Source organism: Mus musculus, chromosome 1 (genome assembly GCF_000001635.26).
Source record: "Mus musculus strain C57BL/6J chromosome 1, GRCm38.p6 C57BL/6J".
In the NCBI taxonomy this organism is placed as follows: Eukaryota; Metazoa; Chordata; class Mammalia; order Rodentia; family Muridae; genus Mus; species Mus musculus.
In genome coordinates, this window is record NC_000067.6 from 159,775,869 (window position 1) to 159,789,976 (window position 14,108).

The window sequence follows — 14,108 nt, forward strand, 5'->3', positions numbered from 1 at the left end:
TGAGAGAGAGAATTGCTTTACTGCTCTGGGGCCCTGTTTCCTCATGTGTGAAAATGAATAAATCATCATAGCTTGCTCTTCCTTACTGGTAAGTAGTTAAAGAAGTCAAAAGGTGAAATGCTGGCAGGATTTTGTAAAAGGAAGAAGAAGCATATTAATATTTTAATTTATTATGTTTATGAGAAATGTATATACTACAGAATAAAAATGCATAGTTATTTTAGTTAAAGTTGACATATATTTACATACATACATATATACATTCATATATATGTGTATATATATTATATATGTATATGTATGTGTATGCATATATATGTGTATGTGTGTATATATGTGTGTATATATATGTGTGTGTGTATATATATATATGTGTGTGTGTATATATATATATATGTGTGTGTATATATATATATATATATATATATATATCTGCTATACACACACACTTGTTATGCACAAGCAAAGAAGATAAGAGAGCCAAATGGTTCTGGGTTCTGTTCCTTCTTTGGACTGGGTGACCTTAAACTGTTAAACATTTTAGGCATAGCTCAATGTGCCCACCTAGTTGGCAGGGAAAGTAAACTCACCCCTTTCCACCTTCTCAGCATTAAAAGGTGTCTAGAATCCTGCAAACCTTCCAGCAATGGCTCCCCATTCTACAGTGCAGGATGCAGTCGCCATGACTTACTCTTTGCCAGTTTACCCTTCAGGTTTTCAAATCCTATAAACAGAAACACACTTTTAGGTCAAGCTTTCTAGTCTTTCTTGCCATACTCTCTGTTATCTCAGGCCTTGTCTGCAAATGCTCTACGCCTTCTCATTGTGTTAGTCACATGACAGCCGTACACCATGTTATAACACATGACAGACGAAGCTGTGCACTCTGCTGCATCCAGGAAACAGAGAGGGGAACTTTGTAATTCCCCCTTCAAGATTATTCCTTAAAGACCTAACATTCTTCAGTCAGACCCTAGCCTTTAAAGGTGCTGCTACCTCCAAATAATGGTATATTCAAAATATAATAATCATTATATTTTGAATTTCGGGGGGGGTCACATATCAGACCTAAATTATAACAATAGCCTGCCCTATAGCCTTTGCCTTACCCATGCTTCTAGAAATGTCAACCACACCCCATTCTTGTTTTCTATCACTCATGTGACTCACCAGCTTCTCAGGGTGGCAAGCAGAGTCCTAGAATTTCATTCACCCTATTGGTTTCCTTTCAGTGGCACATGCACCAGATTTACTGAGGATCCATAACCAGGGCTCTGATCTGGGTGACTTTCTGAGAGAAAGATGCCTGGGAAGCATTAGAAGCTGGGCCCAATAGCAACTCAAACAACTCACAGGCAAAGACTGCAGAGCCTCTGAGGACCCCTGCCCAGCTCTGCTTAAATCAATTTCCCAGCCCAGCAGAGAAACTGGGCAGGGTTGTATTGAATCTATTCCCCTCCATTGCACCTCACTGCACTCCCAAATCGTATCTGCCTCCTAGCCCCTCTTCCAACCAGTACTTAATCCTTGGTGGCGATCCTTTTAAGAAATTTAATTTCATCCTCCACCTTCCTTCCCATCTAACTTTGCTCATAAAATAATAATAATAATAATAATAATAATAATAGTCGTGGGAATTTCCAGATTCTGACATCACATAAAAACGTCTTTGTTCTGCAAAGTGCTCGTTCCTGTTGCTTAATTCATCTCTGAGCCTCACCCCCATGACACACTGCATGTTCCCAGCGTTTATAGATCTCTCATGTGCTGGCTGCTCCTTACAACAGACTGGAAGTCCAGCCTTTTAGAAACCAATCTGTCTCTCTGCTTTCCTGAATCTCACCTCACAGTTTGCACGGAATAGCAGTCTGCTCACTGAGGTCTCGTGAAGATGTCATTAGCTCTTTTTTTTTTTTTTAATCATCCAAAGCCTGCTAGGAAACAGCTTGGTGCTCTCCCCCCAGGACTCACACACACATACTTACAGGCATCTACACACTCTCTTGCACAACACTTCATCCCTTTTTAGGGTGGAACATTTATAGGCATGTGAGTGGTAAACTCAAAGGCCTGGGTACCATCAGAGAGTTGTAATCTAAACCTTGTGATTTTATGCGTGATCAGGGGAAATAGCAATTAACATGCAAGCATAGTTTTTCCATTGGAAGTTTACCATAGGTAGGCAACACTATGTGCTTTTTACTTCAACAACAGTTTCACAAAAGTTTTGGTAAGAAGTGAAATTATTGTTCCCATTTTCTAGATAGAGTTGAACTGTGAGAAAAACTTTCTTGATATCACACCACATGAATTACGGGCATTCTGGCTAAGATTAGGTGGTTGGGTTACAAGGCCTGTGTATGTATTCCCTGTGCTATCTCACTCTCTTAAAAGGAGAATTAGAGGTAGCAGAAGCAGAGAGAAGTCTTTCTTAGAAGTGTCCTCCTGACCTAATGGAACCGAGAATAATAAACTAGGCCTCCGGGGCTAGAAAGAGGACTCAGTGCATAAAGTGACTGCCAGCAAGACTGTTAACCTGAGTTTAATCCCTGGGACCCATGATAGGAAAAACTGACTTCCAAAAATGTTCTCTGACCTACACACACACACACACACACACACACACACAAGCACAAGTATACACACACACACACACACACACACACACACACAAGTAAATAAATACTAAATAAATAAATGTGTAAATTTTTAATTTTTAAAGAAAAAAATCTAGAGCTTCTACAGCCACTAGGACTTGAAGGCTATCAGGGTAGTCTGAGCCTGTGACTCTTTTTCAACCTCTTCACAAGAGGGTAAGGTCTTCATTCTTTCAGGTCCTGTGATAAGTATGGCTGCCACCAACCTTCAACTCGTCCCTGATTTGATTTTAGCCTAATCTTGCTATCTCCCCCCCCAACCCCCGGTGGTGGGGAGAAGGAAAGCACACACATATGCATACATGCAACACACAACACACACACACACGCACACACACACACACACACACACACACACACACACACATGGGAAAGGAAAGTTCCCAGAAAGAAGGCAGGCAGTTCCCTAAGGGAGAGATGCTAGAAAGGCCATTAGAGTGGCCATGAATGGTTTAAATTGTCTCTATAAATCTGAGTTCCATCAAAAAGATAACCATGATATGTATAGTACATGATAGTATGTCCCTCATACAACTTTCGTGAGAGTAAAATATACATATATATGTAAGATGCTTGGCAAGGTGCCTGACACATGGTAAATACCCAATACATGTTAGCTGTTACTTAGTAAGTCTGAGCTGCTGCAAGCTCACAGTGCCTGCCCAACTCAATTTTATTCCTTATAAATAAACATTATTGTACTAAATCCCTGGGCACACGTGATTCTCATAACCAGTTCCTTTTCCATCTTGAAAACATGGTGGTGAGACAGGGGATTGGAGAGGATCTAGCAGGTCTGGTAGGATCTTGTGGCCATACGGAGATGTGAAGGTCCTGTTGTGGATGTGAGACCTCCCATTCTCACTGCCCCTCTCCAAGCCACCCTCCTTTCTAAGGCTCTAGGTCATCCTTGGGCTGCTTCTCAGCCTCTGAAATGAAGAAGTTAGATGAATCTGGAAGACTGGTACGCTCAAAGAAAGAAAATTAATTCCTTGCTATTTACATCCTGTCCCCAAAGCCATCTGTAATTAGGGTAACTTCCAGTGTTATCCAGACCTCTCTCCTCTCTGCAGCCCACTCAGCTCCAAGTCAGTGAGTCAGCCTCCGTAGAATACTCCTTGGTTGGCAGGTTGAGACTGAAGGAGGAAATCAGACTCTTAGAGCCCTGAATGCCAAATGCATCCGTCTAATTTATTCAGACAAGTTTTCATCTGGGTATTTTCTATACTATCAAACTCTGTATCCTTCAGTGAAGACATTTGTCTTAGCTGAATAAAATCTCTTAATGGTTTAATAAAAAGCACTTAACTTAGTTTTCCTAGTTTTATGAGTGCCTTGAGGTCCTTTAGGAGAGCAAACATCTTTGCTGGGATCATTGAGGGAAACGTAATTATTTTTCTGCCTTCTGATATATTATTTTCCTGGAAGGAACAGTTCCAGATGCTCATCATATGCTCACATAGCCTCTGAAGTTTCCTCACAGAGCAGAGAATTCTCTGTGATGAACCACGTGGTGTTCCTCCTTCCTTCCTACTGACCTGCCAGTCCCTTCAAAGACACCCTCTACATCTCTATGCCTTTATCTGATGAAACAGCACCAAGGCCATTATCATCTTCAATTTGTTCTGTCCCAGATAAATGGAGAACAGAGTCTGGAGGTCAGTTAGAACCAAGTGCCTGGAGCAAAAGGCCAAGCAGGAAATGAGCTTAGTGGAAACATCATTAAGATAGAAACAATTGAAGAAGGGAAGGAAGGCTCAACAGAAAGAAAACAGGGAATTGTGAGGGCTAGAACAGGGAAGAAGGAAGGCACAGGCAAGGGGAGGTAAGCCCAAAACAGGAAAGGGAGTGGAGAGGTGGGAAGGGAAATCACCAGCTAGAAAACCAAGAGGAAAAAAAAAAGAGATAGAATGACAAACTGGCAGGAGAGATTCGTGCAGTCAGGAACAGAGAGAGGACTAGACAGAGGAGAAGTACATGGGTAGAGAGGGTGTGTGGGGCAAGATGGAGGATAAGCGGTACACTCGGTACACTTGTGGGTTTTAGACAGTTGAGGGGAAAGTTTCCTGATGAGAAAGGAAGCATTGAGGTCGACTTCATTTGACCAATAGATAAACAAATCTTCGAGGAAAGGAAGAGACTTCACACATCTGTCTACCTGTTCATTTATTTGAGTAATGTGCTTATTTCTCAAGTATCTTTAACATATATTTGAATAAAATGAGTGAGATGAGTGCCCGTTAGGGCAATGGTTCTCAACCTGTGGGTCCCTTTGGGAGTCAAAAGACCCTTTCACTAGATCTGACTAAGAACACTGGGAAATGCAGATTTTTTTCCATTATGATTCATTATGATAGCAAAATTACAGCCATAAAGTAGCAACAAAATAATTTTATAGTTGGGGTTCACCACAATATGAGGAAATGTATTAAAGGGTCGCAGCATTAGGAAGGCTGATAACCACTGCTTTGGGGGCTCACAGGCCAGTGAAGTTCCCATAGGAAAAGGGTTGAGATAGGAAAGAGCCCTGGGAACCTGCAGAAAACCCCTGACAGCCATGTGTGTTCAGCATAGACAACCACCTCAGTAGGTAGAGTGCACTTGACAGCCCAAAGGCAGGACCAGGAGCCCATAGCTTGAGAATTGAGTACGTAGCAAAGAACACATATCTGCCATATCTAGCTGCCTTGACCCTCAGCTTCAAACTTCATCATCCTAACATTGCTCATCTGGGTACAGAGAATTAAATCTGATAGCATCACCTTTCCATCAGTCATTGAAGGAAGATGAAATATTGTAACTTGTTTAGGAGCCCACAGCCCCGATCTGGGACTGAGAACAAAGCAGAACAAGCCCCCAGGCATGCCAAGGCAGGGCTGTTGATAAGGCATTCCTAAGAATATCTTGGCCATAAAGATGAAAAGGTATTCAAGGACAAATGGGGCTACATTATCTAAGCTAACACCATCTGACCGGAATCTCCCCTCAATCCGAGGAAAGGCAGGGTCATCTTATCTAAAGTTCACACCATCTGGCCGGAATCTCCTTTCTGTTACCCCTTGGCACCGAGTAAAGTCATATACATCAACTGGTTGTTATGTGAACAAAGATAAGCCCCAAGCCCACCGGAACAAAGCTCTGATGCCCCTTTTTGCTGACATGTAATCTTTCTGTTAATGAATCAATCCCGTGCCTTTGTCAAATTCCTTTGCTTCTTTAAAAACCCCTAGCTTACGAGCCTCAGGGCCGACTCCCCTGCCTCCTGCACGAGGTACCTGTCAGCCCAGAGCTCTGCCAATAAAACCTCGTGCGTCTTGCAACAAGAGAGGATTCTTGTGTTCGTGGGTGCTTCCTGTTCCTGGACTAGAGTGGGGGTCTCTAAATTTGGGATCCTACATCATGAAGTCCTACCAGATGAACCCTAAATGCCAGCTCACCCCTTCTTTCTTTAGCCTGGGATATTTACCCAACACCTACTCTTGCCTGCTGTGTGCTAGCCACACTGATGTGCAAACCTGTGAACAGGCCTCTAGTCCTTTACAAGTGAACCTCCCATTCCAGGGCTCCTTTCCCTGCCTCACAACATTCTTATAGGACCCCTAAAATAGGCTTTAAACTCATCCCAAGACTCAGCCCAGTCTCTCTCTCCCTTTCTTTAACTACTGAAAGTCTCTTTCTCAGCAACCTCTCACCTGAGCCAGTGCAGATCAAGTATCCCTTCCCTGCATACTCTCTGGTAACAGTCACTGTGGCTATTGTTTTTTAAATCTGATCTGCCTACTTCTTTGGTGGACTGCAAGGCCTTTGAGGGTCATCATTGAACTTAGCCCCTTCCCTCTGCAAAGTGTTTATGAAATGCTTGGGGGTGAGTGTGAAATGAGTCCCAAAGGAGTTGAGTCACGGGTAATCCTTAACTCAGTTCAAAACAATTATCCTCTTTCTCTTCTCATGGGAGAAAACAAAATGTGATCTGTAAAGCCGACTGGAAGGTTTCTACAGGAGAGTGTGGAATGGAAGGCCTCAGTCAGGTTAGTCCCTTGTATCTCTCTCAGCTGTGTTGGTGCATATACAGGGCCAACAGAGAACAACAGGCTTTGAGCTGCCTTGGTGCTAACACCATAATTTATTGAACCTTAGAGAATTTCTACTGTATTTGACTCTACAATCAATTATGAAGGGAGCAGAGGAAGCTTCATTGAATGCCTGGTTCCTAGCTAGTTCATTCATTCATACACCCAGCTAACACATGCTAAGCGTGGTTCTAGACACTTCTGTTCTTGCTGTGTCATCTCAGCATGCTCTTAGGTTTCACAGGCTCAAGGAAAAGTGCTACTGTTCTTTGTTGAGTAAACTTTAATCAGCATTTTCCTCATTAGCCTACAGCAACATATAAACTTATGATTCGTGCAATTCATTTTATCTTGCTAAATTTAATAAGGCACAAGTTGGATAGCCGTTAAGGGTCCCCTGTTGTGCATGCATAAGCCCAAAACAAACAGGAGTAAAACTCACTGTGGTTTGTTATATTAGGACAGGAATGAAGGGTCCGTTGCCTCCAGCTGTCGGAGCAAAGGCAACAGAACTAGTGTGAGGAAAGCTCTTTCCTCTCCTTCAGCCTTCCTCTATCTGGGAGACATAAGCAATGTGACAGTTGAATACCAGACCAGTTCTACCTTGTTCATTGTAGCTGCTCCTTGAGATCACCACAGGACACCCCACTGCACATCATTCATCAATTCTTCCACTAATCAGACAGGTGTTGATGGCTGCTCCTTTACCCAGCACTGGCCCCCAAGGATGAACAAAACACAATAGCTATTGTCCCTAAAGAGGTCACAACATATATGACGAACAACAAACCCTTCACTGTTGGTGTGTGATGCTGAAACTTCCATGTTTGTTTTGGGCTCTTTCCCGCACAGCAGGAGACCCTCGAGTAGAGAAGGGTTGGAAGGTAGGCTGTGCCAGACAGGTCAGTTGGCCCTAATACAGAGGAATGTCACACAAGACAGACATAGTCCCATTCCCAACAGGATCAGTAGGACAGTACTTTTGAGGTGGAAGAGCATGCTTGCTCCTTGCAAATGTTTTGAATTAATCCTGGCTCACTGATGTCTGCCTGAACCGCCATAGTAAATGGTAGAAACTTCAAGGTGGTTTAGAACACTGTCATCTAACTGCACTCCATCTGAAAGATGTGCCAAAGAACATGTAGCAAATAGCCACCCTCCACCCTACTCAGCCACCTACCTCTCCATTGGAGGCACCCATTAGTAGAAACTTTGGCCAGGCTCTTGCCTAATAGATATACTGAATTGTATATCATTTGTTGTGCAGGTCTTCTGTATACTGCTCCTCTAAGGCCTGAGGAAACCTTCAGTCTTCTCTCCAACCCACGGAGAGCAATTGCTCATCTGTGCCGGCAAACCCCTCTAAATGGGGTTAATGAGAAGCACCCTGATGTTCATCTCAGAGCCAGGATTTTCCATGTTCAGGCGCTTCCCTCTGTGATTCGCCCTACCATGGGTGTGGGCAAATGTGAACAGCGGCCCCTACTGCCCAGGTCCTGTATTGCCAGATTCTTTTTTTTACTCTGAAGCATAAAAACATTTATTGATTAGCAGAGTGGAGAATATTATGAAGATGGGTCCTTATTCTGCCTATTTATACATATACATCATATACATATACATCATATACACATACATTTGTGTAAGTAAAAATTTTATAAACGCATTGATACTTTTTTTTAAATTAGGTATTTATTTCAGTTACATTTCCAATGCTATCCCAAAAGTCCCCCACACGCTCCCCCCACCCACTCCCCCACCCTCCCACTCCCACTTCTTGGCCCTGGCGTTCCCCTGTACTGAGGCATATAAAGTTTGCATGACCAAGGGGCCTCTCTATCCACTGATGGCTGACTAGGCCATCTTCTGATACATATGCAGCTAGAGTCAAGAGCTCCGGGGTACCGGTTAGTTCATATTGTTGTTCCACCTATAGGGTTGCAGACCCCTTTAGCTCCTTGGTTACTTTCTCTAGCTCCTCCATTGGGGGCCCTGTGATCCATCCAATAGCTGACTGTGAACATCCATTTCTGTGTTTGCTAGGCCCCAGCATAGTCTCACAAAAGACAGCTATATCTGGGTCCTTTCAGCAAAATCTTGCTAGTGTATGCAATGGTGTCAGCGTTTGGAAGCTGATTATGGGATGGATCTCCAACTTCAGTGGTCCAGACACAATGCCTTAAAGCAAAATCTTGCTAGTGTATGCAATGGTGTCAGCATTTGGAAGCTGATTATGGGATGGATCTCCAACTTCAGTGGTCCAGACACAATGCCTTAAATTTGCAAATCCCATTTTCCTGGTAGTAAGGTTGTCCACAGGACAGTACAGAGGATTTTTCAGCTCAAGGAAGAACATTCCTTAACAATCATTAGCACTATATCAGAGATTGATTTAATATACCAGAAAGAAGCAACCTTGGGGTGAACAAATACAGGACCATGTGAGTTTGAGCTGATGGACTAGCAGAAATGCACTAATAGAAATGGCCTAAGGTTTTCCTTGTCACAGCATAAGGTACTACAATGAGATTCAAGGGTGTGGGAAAGGATAATTGGAATACTAGACATTGGAGAAAAGAGGGACATCAGAGAGAAGACAGTATAACAGTGCTTTAGGGATGAGCTCTGGGTTCAAACTCATTTACCAGAATGATTTTTTAAATGTAGTTGAATTTAATTTTTAATTAAGATTTAATAACTGCACACTTTAGGGGGTATAGCAATCCATTCATACACAGTGTCTACTGATCAGATGGGGTAATTCTCACTTCTATCTCATCATTTCTTTGTTCTGGGAGCCTGCAAGATCTTCTTGTCTAGCTCTTCAGAAATCAGTTGGTTACTGGGAACTCTTCCGGTGGGCTGAACTCCTCTCTGAATTATTGGTTAGCACAGGGTTCTATGATGTCCTGTGCAATACTCAGCAAGGGGCTAGGCAGAATATGAGCATTAGTCTAACACTCTGATGCAAAGGTGGAGCAAACTTTACAGAACCCATGAGGGCCGTGGAGGCAGCTCAGCTCCCACACTCAGGACTCACACTCAACACTTCCTTCCATGCACTGTATTCTCTGGGGCAGTTGAATGGCACTGATGACTCAGTTTCATTCATGGGCACAGCCTTGAGGGCACTTCAAGTCCTGCCCATGCAACAGGAGAATAGGCTGAAGATTGATCCAAACATGAGTGGAAGTCCACAGGTCGATGTCAGTCCTGGTGCCACTGTGAAGAAGCTCAGGAAAAGGGCCCCAAGGGACTGTAGTCCACATGAGCAGATGAGTACCTGTGACCAAGCCTGCCTGCTCTTCCCCGACATGGTCTACTGGCTGCTGTGACCACTAGACCTTCTGATGATGATGATGATGAGCGCAAAGATAAAAGGAATACATTCCCTCTCTAGAATCTCACCAGAATCCTATCCATTGGGATTAAGAGATATTTGTCAATGAGGATGCTGCTTCCAAAATTAACAAGCCTTATAATACGGATCAGAAATGACTGGAAAATGTATCTATTTGCAGCAGCTGGGAGTGTTTTCAAATGAACCCTCTAGTCACAAAGCATATCAGAAGATGTCTTAGTCCATGTTGTGTTGCTATACAAAAATACTGAAGCCTTGTGACTTTATAAACAAAGAAGTTTATTTATCTTCTGATTCTGATGACTGAAAGTCTAAATGGCACGATACCAGTATTCAGTAAGGGACCTTGGATGTGTTACAGCATCTGGAGAAGGGGAAAGAGACACTATAGCTATATGAACTAGTCAAGCATAGAGGGAGGCCTTACTCATAGGAATGGCTGCATTTTCTCTCCTCACCAGCCCTCCACACCACAGACCCCTACTACTATGATGGTAGTGGTGCTGCTGGTTAAATTACGTGCTAGCAGACCCCACCTCAGTACTGCCTCTGAGGGTCAGCCCATGCATGCCCAGAGAAACCTACACCTCAGACTCTGCCTCTTTAGAGGAGACAAATACTAGGCAGGAGCAGGGCTTCTGATTTAGCTGGGAATCAAGGGCAGGGCGGGGCTGTTAGGAAACCCTGCTACTTAAGGTTGCAGTCTTCTATCATGTCTGCATAGCTCCTCTGAGCTCATGGCAAGATGGCAGACTCCCTTGTCCAACAGGGCTTCCCCATCTCTGACTTTATCTGGGGACCTGGACCCCATACCCTCTACCTGAGGAAGGTCACATAGTCCTGGGTAGACCTATGTTCAATTTCCTTCCGCCCACCTCCATAAGAATGTGCCCAGCAAGTAACTGAAATTCCTGGAATGCCTTCCCATAGAAGTGAAGCATTCATGTTTCTTTAGCCAATGAAGCTTTTAAAAACAATGAATTCATTAAATACTTAGGCAAATCCTGAGTGAGGTAACCCAATCACAAAAGAACATATGTGGTATGTACTCTCTGATAAGTGGATATTAGCCCAGAAGCTTGGAATACCCAAGAAACAATTCACAGAAAATATCAAGCTCAAGAAGAAGGAAGACCAAAGTGTGGATACTTCAGTTCTTCTTAGAAGGAAGAACAAAATACCCCTGGGAGGAGATACAGAGACAAAGCTTGGAGCAGAGACTGAAGGAATGACCATCCAGAGACTGCCCCACCTGGGGATCCATTTCATATACAGTTAACAAACTCAGACACTATTATGAATGGCAACAAGAGCTTGCTGATAGGAGCTTGATATAGCTGTCTCCAGTGACTAACAAATACAGAGGTGGATGCTTTCAGCCAACCACTGGACTGAGTACAGGGTCCCTAATGGAGGAGCTAAGGAACAACAATATGAACCAACCAGTACCCCCAGAGCTCCTAGGGACTAAACCACCAACCAAAGAGTACACATGAAGGGACCCATGGCTCAGCTGCATATGTAGCAGAGGATGGCCTTGTCAGACATTAATGGGAGGAGAGGCCCTTGGTCTTGTGAAGGCTCGATGCCCCAGTGTAGGAGAATGCCAGGACAGGGAAACTGGAGTGGATGGGTTGGTGAGCAGGGGGACGGTTGATGGGATGGGGGTTTTCGGAAGGGAAACCAGGGAAGGGGATAACACTTGAAATGTAAGTAAAGAAAATATCTAAAAAAACAAAAAAGCAAAAAACCCTAGCCAATGATTTATATTCACCCTGAAAATTCCTCCCCACACTCCAAGGTTCATATGTAGCTTTGTCTACCTCAATAAAGTGTATATATACAAGCAGTCTCACTGAAGATAATCAGAGAAGGCTTTCTCCCCAGCCCCGCCCCCTACCTTTCATCCCCACACTCTTTCCAGGGTCCATCTCATCCTTCCAGCCTGGTGTGCCACGGCACCCGGACACCCTGAGAGTACAAGCCAGAATGTGGATCCGTAGCTGGCAACCAACAAAAGCACGTAGGCAGAAACACGTGGGTCTAGTATGAAGCCTGAAGAAGTCTGCCTATCGGGAGCCCACGTGCAGTAGGAGCTCGTGGTGATCACAGAATTGAAGAGATAGATCTGGGTACCCAGTGGCTAGGGTTAAAATCCCTGGGGAGGAGCAAAAGACCCCATGGAGCATCTAAGTAGAGATTAAGCAGCTAGGCTCTACCTGGAAATACCACCTTGTGGGTTGGAGGAACCTGTTGCCAGGAGGGACCTGCTCTACCCTTCAGCTACAGTCTAAGAGGCAATTGGGTGATCGTGAAATACATAATTAGGCAGGAAAACTGAAGCATAGAGAACTTCAGTGCTTTGCTCAAGTCCAGATCACAAGTCCGTGTTTGCATAGGCTACTGTTCCTCTTGGTTGCTTTCTGCTTCCCCTTCTAAATTTATCCACCTGTGTTGGGTCTGCTCCACTCCCTCACCCCCATTCCTCTCCTTTTTCTCTTCTTCTCATTCTTACATGGCTCCATCTGGACAATGTGTGCACACGTATTGAAAGTTGGAGTGCAAGCTTTCTCACCTAAAAGCTGCGTAGGCCTGTGTATATAAATTAAGCTGGGAGCATCCAATCACCCACCCTACTGAGAAGTGCCAGGGAAGTGCAAAATCCAGGGGAGCCATCACGAATAACTCCAAAAGGTTTATTTTTAGTTCTAGGATGAAATGCATGCCCTTCTCTCTGCAGCACCTTTAATCCTCCTATTATGCCACTTTGCTATCAGTAATAGTGAAGCAAATTTGCATTCCTTGAACACCCCACAAGTGCCAGCAGAGACAGACAGCCACCCAGAAGCATGCTGGGTGGCAGAGGAGTCCAACTGGAGATTAAACACTTGCTTTGCAAAAATCCACACTGACAGGGCCTATCCCCATTATTGTGGATGATCAATGAGGATGCTAGAAGGCTTTGCAGGAAGCCTGAAACATTCTAAGATGGGGGGAAGGGGCAGGGATTGTGTAAAAAACACAACCTTGTAATTGTATAGGAACTGACAAGAGTGTGGTGTGTGTGTTCCCCCATCTAATTTCCTTCCAAACATTTCCTTTTGTTTTCATATCTTCTGTCTAAGCCCTACCTGGCCTTACTTGATTCCCAAACCCAAAACATATTTCTAGATTTTATATTTGTATGACTTCTAGTGTGCTGGGCTTGTCTGTTTTCATTAGATGGCATACTCCACAGGGCAGGGAACTAGGTCCCCTGTGTACCAGCAAAATGCTATGTATGTCCAGCTCTTTACAAACAATACAAATGACAAGAAATTGGCTAATGCTTAAGATAAGCAGTTGACACAAAAATCTGCTTGGAGATGGCATCGTAATGAGAGGTAAAAGCACAACTCTCCATGTGGGGTTATGGAAAGCAAGCTCTTCAAAAAGATAAATCTTACAACCCAGGAAATTTCATCAGCAAAAATATTCTAAGCAGGTTCCTGCGAGTGTGCGTGGAACATATGAAAATGGCATATCTCCTCTTACACGGAAGCTGGGAAAGAAAATGTTATTAATAGGAATGGCATATGTGAGCTTCACTATGAATAAATATACAGATATTATATATATACACACACATATGATAATAACACCTCAAATCTATATGGTGCTTTTCCTCCCTGGAACTAAGAATAACCCATGGTTATTATTATCTCGTTTATCCTCACAGATTTTTTTCACTTATATTTTGATACAGTAATGCCAAAATACAGAAACATTTAAAAGCCATTCTTTCAGCTCTTCTCTGCCATGAAGTCCTACCTTTCCATTATACTCTCCTTAAAATGCAGTTAAGAGAAGGAACTCTACTTCTCTAATAGAGGCTTCAGTTTCTTCCTAGGCCTAGAGAACAGATGCCTGCCTGGTGCTCTTGTTGGTCTCTAAAGACCAACAGTTGTTACTCTGCTGCCCTCTCCCTCATCCTGAGCTCCCAGGGTTCAAACTCCCCGCAGGGCCACCACTTAGGGTACA

At 43.6% G+C, this 14,108-nt stretch overlaps 1 protein-coding gene and 1 long non-coding RNA gene across 13 annotated transcripts in view; one reads left to right on the plus strand and one right to left on the minus strand.

The window, feature by feature from the left end:
- The window catches only part of Gm31348, a 10,695-nt gene extending 2,480 nt beyond the window's left edge, over positions 1 to 8,215 (minus strand). For both annotated transcript variants that reach the window (XR_001779507.2, XR_001779508.2), the window contains exons 1-2: positions 7,908 to 8,215; positions 591 to 724 (exon numbers count right to left, since the gene is read on the minus strand). This is a non-coding gene — a long non-coding RNA (predicted gene, 31348). The remainder of the gene's footprint in view (positions 1 to 590; positions 725 to 7,907) is intronic.
- Tnr (tenascin R) overlaps positions 1 to 14,108 on the plus strand; it is a 408,001-nt gene that overhangs the window by 252,140 nt on the left and 141,753 nt on the right. The window lies entirely within an intron of this gene.